This window comes from Tursiops truncatus, chromosome 8 (genome assembly GCF_011762595.2).
Source record: "Tursiops truncatus isolate mTurTru1 chromosome 8, mTurTru1.mat.Y, whole genome shotgun sequence".
Lineage (NCBI taxonomy): Eukaryota > Metazoa > Chordata > Mammalia > Artiodactyla > Delphinidae > Tursiops > Tursiops truncatus.
In genome coordinates this window covers 71,443,545-71,450,206 of record NC_047041.1, presented here as the reverse complement: position 1 = coordinate 71,450,206, position 6,662 = coordinate 71,443,545, and the positions used below count along the sequence as shown (strand labels likewise).

The following is a 6,662-nucleotide window of genomic DNA, read 5'->3' as shown; positions in this document are numbered from 1 at the left end:
TTGGAGGGCATGTGGATGGTTCCTGATTTAAGAAATGGCTCCTGCCTTTGCTTATAGTATCATTGAGGAAGGCAGTATGTACACACAAATAAATGAAAGAAAGTAAATCCATTCAATACAGAGAAGGTAAGTTGCCAGTAGTAGATATAGACTAAAGATACAGTTCAGCGGAGGCTACTACATAATTGCACAGAGAACTGAGAGAAACACCAACCCAGACAGGCAGTCACTGTAGCTCCAAGGAGGTGAATCTCCTGACATCTGCTCCCCGATAGCCAAGCTAGAGAGACTGCAGGCCAGGTTTTGTTCTGCCCCCCTTCTCAGGTCTACACATGGAGAAGTACCTCCCTAGGATGGAGGTTTGGGGAAATCAGATGCACAGAAAGAAAGGAGATGTGTCAGGTTTTGAGACAGCTCTGGGGTTGTCCCACCCAGCTCTGCCACTGGCAGATTCGTAAAGTTGCCCCATAACCCCCACCTCCTGGTGTTCACGCCCTTGTGGATTCCCTTCCCTTGAGTGTGGGTGGGACCTGTGACTTCCTTCTAACCAACAGGACACAGTGAAGGTGATGGGGTGTGTGTGAGTGTGTGTGTACATGATTAAGAGCCTGCCTTTCCCGCTTGGAGGAGTCAGAGTGGCCATGTTTGGGGAGCCCAACAAAGGACCTGTGAGCAGCTGTTGCAGCTGAGGGTGGCCTGCCACCAACAGCCAGCAAGAAACTGAAACACTGAATATGGTGCCAACAGTCTGAGTGAGCTTGCGAGCAGATCTTTCCCCACTTGGACCTCAGATGAGACCGCAGCCACGACACCTTGACTGCAGCCTTATGAGATTCTAAGCAGAAAACCCAACTAAGCCACTCCCAGACTCCTGACCCACAGGAACTGTGACATAATAAATTTGAGTTGTTTGAAGATGCTAAGTTTGTAGTGATATGGCCATGCGGCAGTAGGTAACTAATACGGCTACATAACCCACTCGTGTTCATAAACGTCTTCTTCCAGTTTGTCTTATTAATGTTCACTGGTTTTATAGGCATTCATAGAAACAAGCATCACTGGCACATGGTAACCCCAAAGGCTTTCATGGGAGAGTGTCCATTTTTAAAGCTGGAAACAACTTTAAAGATGCCAGGTTGTAGCACAGTAGTGGACAAAGTTATCTGCCCAGCACGAAATTTCTTTCCTCAAACTGCCTCCTGAATTTCCTCTTAAGGAATTACTGGGTGGAGCCCAGTGGACTATAACTGGGGGTCCCAGCACATATCTATCAAGAGTGGGGTTGACATCCAGTCTAAGCCAACCTCCCTGGAATTTGATGTTCATTTCATCCTCGCAGTGGCGTTCTTACCATTCTGTCCCCACTGCAAGACTGTTGCTGGCGTTCCTGCTTCCCAGCCTCTGAAAAAGCTATGGCACCTGCCCAAGTTCAAGCCTGATTTTCAGTCACCTGATTCTGTGCACCTCTGCTATCCTTCCAAGAAATTTCCTTTGCTTCAAGTTGCCAATCATACCTGTGGCTGGTAACCAAAGGACTCTTAACAAATCACAGAGTGAAACTCAGAGCCAAGGCTTCCCAGTTCCCAGACCAGTTAAATCCCTGTTCCCGGGACCTGATGAAATCCAGCCAATGACTGAATAGAAGAGGCCTTAAGAAATGCTTATCTCACCAGAAAATGCAAGCAACTCACATCTGTTCAAGTGAATGCAACATGCCATTTAAAATACCTAAAAGGGTAATAGCATGGGGAAGAGATGCAAGTAACCCAGGGAACTACAGCAATAGAATTTGCTGCAGGAAAAAAAAAAATTGTTTAAACCCAGCTTTAAAACAAGTTTCCTCAGCCTTTTCCTTTTCAAGCGATTAGGGTTTCTGCAGATAAAGGATAAAGAGATTTTCAGAATTTAAGCAGATAAACTGTCTGAGCAATCCTATTAATTATATAGAAGAGTGTGGGTTGACTGCAGATTCTTTACTATGTTTACCACCGACTGGTAGTTTTCAAATCTTGAGAGCCTGAAACAAGAGGTAAGCTGGAAACAAAAGTGTCATTATTTCAGGTTGAAAAAAAAAAGTATCAACTTTACAGAAGTGATTTTATATCTCAATGTTCTATTGAGGGCATTCAGGTCAATTACTTGCTCAGCTGGATCAGTAATTATTTGGACTTGTCGTGATTGTCAACAATTTGTAGAAAAATAGGTAGGGAATATATTATCAATGTTCTTCAACAGTCAAGTAACTAACTACATTTCTGAAAGTTTGCATGAGAATCATCCATATTCCATGAGTTAAGCTCCAAGTCTGATTTGCCCTTTATATATTGAATTCTTTTTAAAAAGTATTTATTCTGTAAAATATCTAGGAATACACCTACCTAAGGACACAAAAGACCTGTATGCAGAAAATTATAAGACAATGATGAAAGAAATTAAAGATGATACAAATAGATGGAGAGATATACCATGTTCTTGGATTGGAAGAATCAACATTGTGAAAATGACTATACTACCCAAAGCAATCTACAGGTTCAATGCAATCCCTATCAAACTACCAATGGCATTTTTCACAGAACTAGAACAAAAAATTTCACAATTTCTATGGAAACACCAAAGACCCCGAATAGCCAAAGCAATCTTGAGAAAAAAAATGGAGCTGGAGGAATCAGGCTCCCTGACTTCAGACTATACTACAAAGAGCTACAGCAATCAAGACAGTATGGTACTGGCACAAAAACAGATAGATCAGTGGAACAGGATAGAAAGCCCAGAGATAAACCCACGTACATATGGTCACCTTATTTTTGATAAAGGAGGCAAGAATATACAATGGAGAAAAGACAGCGTCTTCAATAAGTGGTGCTGGGAAAACTGGACAGGTACATGTAAAAGAATGAAATTAGAACACTCCCTAACACCATTCACAAATATAAACTCAAAATGGATTAAAGACCTAAATGTAAGGCCAGACACCATCAAACTCTTAGAGGAAAACATAGGCAGAACACTCTATGACATAAATCACAGCAAGATCCTTTTTGACCCACCTCCTAGAGAAATGGAAATAAAAACAAAAATAAACACATGGGACCTAATGAAACTTAAAAGCTTTTGCACAGCAAAGGAAACCATAAACAAGATGAAAAGACAACCCTCAGAATGGGAGAAAATATTTGCAAATGAAGCAACTGACAAAGGGTTAATCTCCAAATTTTACAAGCAGCTCATGCAGCTCAATATCAAAAAAACAAACAACCCCATCCAAAAATGGGCAGAAGACCTAAATAGACATTTCTCCAAAGAAGATATACAGATTGCCAACAGACACATGAAAGAATTCTCAACATCATTAATCATTAGAGAAATGCAAATCAAAACTACAATGAGATACCATCTCACACCAGTCAGAATGGCCATGATCAAAAAACGTACACACAACAAATGCTGGAGAGGGTGTGGAGAAAAGGGAACCCTCATGCACTGTTGGTGGGAATGTAAATTGATACAGCCACTATGGAGAACAGTATGGAGGTTCCTTAAAAAACTACAAATAAAATTACCATATGATCCAGCAATCCCACTACTGGGCATATACCCTGAGAAAACCATAATTCAAAAAGAGTCATGTACCAAAATGTTCATTGCAGCTCTATTTACAATAGCCAGGACATGGAAGCAACCGAAGTGTCCATCAACAGATGAATGGATAAAGAAGATGTGGCACATATATACAATGGAATATTACTCAGCCATAAAAAGGAACGAAACTGAGCTATTTGTAGTGAGGTGGATGGACCTAGGGACTGTCATACAGAGTGAAGTAAGTCAGAAAGAGAAAAACAAATACCATATGCTAACACATATATATGGAATCTAAAAAAAAAAAAAAATGGTCATGAAGAACCTAGGGGCAAGATGGGAATAAAGATGCAGACTTACTAGAGAATGGACTTGAGGATACGGGGAGGGGGAAGGGTAAGCTGGGACGAAGTGAGAGAGTGGCATGGACATATATACCTACCAAATGTAAAATAGATAGCTAGTGGGAAGCAGCCACATAGCACAGGGAGATCAGCTCGGTGCTTTGTGACCACCTAGAGGGGTGGGATAGGGAGGGCTGGAGGGAGGGAGATGCAAGAGGGAAGAGATATGGGGACATATGTATATGTATAACTGATTCACTTTGTTATAAAGCAGAAACTAACACAACATTGTAAAGCAATTATACTCCAATAAAGATGTTAAAAAAAAGAAAGTATTTATTCTGGTTCAATCCCAGGTTTTGTCACCAAGAAAAAAAAGCATTTATTCAATTTTTACTATATGCTTAGAACTGTTATGCAAAACAATGCCACTTTTGATAATAAAATATCCTCTGTGTATGAATCTTCTAAAAGTTTATCCTGAATAAAAATTTTTTTTAGTTACTACTAATTAAAATCTTTCTAAAATGATAATATACCCTTCCACTTTCTAAACAGAGTACTCTGAATATAATTTAAACTTTTCTTCATGTTTCAGAAACTCATGAGCACTATTTTATTAAATTCAAATTCAACAAACAAACAATTTAGACCATCTATGATACAGTAATGCCCTCAAGGGCTATTAAGTATGTAGGTCTGTATCCTCCTAAAATTACTGGCTCCAGAATATTATGCTTTCCAAGTTCTGTTTTTAATGGTTTTCTGTCTCCAACTTTGATATCAGCTTCAACTTGCTTCTTCCCTGTAACCTCACGATGAATCTCTCTTCTAACCCAGGAAAACTGAAGGATTCCAGGGGAGCTGATGTCACCACACTCACTTTTATAAACCACTCAACAGATTTCTAACTATTTAAAGAGTGCTCTGTTTCTCTCTTGGGGGATAAAGGCCATGAGCTTCACCTCAGGTGTTTCCCTTGCCAAACAGTGGTCTTTCTCACTGTCCACACAAATCCAAAATTGTTGATACTGGGAATCTGGGGCATGACGGAGTGCCAGGAATGCTGAATTTAAATTATAGGTCTATATTCATGATCAAAATCCACCTGAGCCAATAAGGACATTTCTACATGGAGACATTTTGAGAAATACTACACGTCCTAGATGTACTAGGGGGAAGGGTGGGACTGGAGAGATAAAAGGAGTCAGTTTTATTGAGCATCTACTACTATACCTACTCCAAAACAGTATTATGAGGTGGTTACTATTGGTGCCATTTACAAATGAGGAAGCAAATATGTAGCTCTTCAGAAAGTGTGAGGAGCATGTCCCAATCCCACAGTATGTGTGCAAAGGCAGCACGCACGTGCAGATCAGCCTGGTGACAAAGCTTTTCTGATTCCAGGGCACCACGCCCCACTGCTCCATCACACTAAAGCTATCACACGTTTTCAGACTGTGGTGAAACAGGCTGTTTCCAGATTGTTCATGACAAATGAGAACAGAGCTTCAGGAACATTACTCTCAAGGTATGACAGCTGTTTCTATTTAAGGCTCTCTACCTACAGTGATTAACGCTGTATCAAGTTGCCTAAGCCAGAACACCATTTCACAAAAACCCCTTCGTGTTATGGTTGTGCTTTTGAGTTTTCCAAATGAGGAATGCTTGGCTCCTTGAATTGACTTGTTGGTGCCAGCTCTGGTTCTCCACCTCACCCTTTGAAACCTTCACTATCCCAGCTCCTCCTACAATGGTGCGAGGTCTAATTCCTGTAAAAAAAATCCCTGACTTCATAACTTATCGCAGTTCTGCTTCCCTGATTTAACACTGACTATACAATACCGTGCAGCAAATTTGAAAGTAAATGGGGCTTGGGGAGCTCCAGAGGTGGCCAGGGGCTGTCTAGTTCCCAGTGCGCAGAGAATAGGATGTGCCAGTAAACTGTGGGTCACTTTATAAGCTGTGGGCCATTTTGGTTGCCAATATTTTAGTAACTGCAAATCCAGGAGCTAAAGCATGTTTAGGTCAAAATGCCCTTTACAAATGCACTGCATGGAACTCAGCCACGGCCCACTCACTGCAGCATCTGACCCAGCTCAGTTACTGAGTTACTCAGTTACTGGAGACTCCCGGGGGCTCCAGGAGACTCCGCATCCAAGATCTCACCTGCCTCAGCTCAGTCAGATAGAAAATGTGTTTCTTAGGAGCCAACATCTGGCTTCTGGCCCCAGCTCTGACCCCTTAAATAAAGCACATAACCTCTCAGGCCTGGTTTCCTCTTCTATCATTACAGAAGTGAGCTCAAGGAAATGATTTCTGAAGTCCCTTAGAAATAAATTTTTATGAAAAGCAAATTTAAAGTCACTAGCGATTCCTAGCACATAAGCAGAAACTGCACTCAACCAAAAGAAGTTTGTCAAATATATGGGAAAGGGATAATCCTAGGGAGAAAAGGAGATGCTTAATGAAACCACTAATCCTCAGACCTGAGCATACATGGTCTCCCTTCTGGCTGACACCACATAAAGCAGAGTTAGAATTTATTGCTGCTTTTAGTGCAAAAAGTTGTCACTTCCATGAAACTAATCTTATAGGTTAGGAGTCCATTCGTTCTTCTGTTGGCTTTAATATCTTGACTTTGCCTATCAGTTCTATATATTTTTTGGTCAGCTCTGTGGCAGCTATGTGGCATCACATAGATGACCTATGTGATCAAGAGCTTAAACATTTGAGGGA

At 41.0% G+C, this 6,662-nt stretch overlaps 1 long non-coding RNA gene across 1 annotated transcript in view; it reads right to left on the bottom strand.

Moving 5' to 3' along the window:
- Nucleotides 1–6,662, bottom strand: part of LOC109552230 (uncharacterized) — a 33,259-nt gene that overhangs the window by 1,627 nt on the left and 24,970 nt on the right. The window lies entirely within an intron of this gene.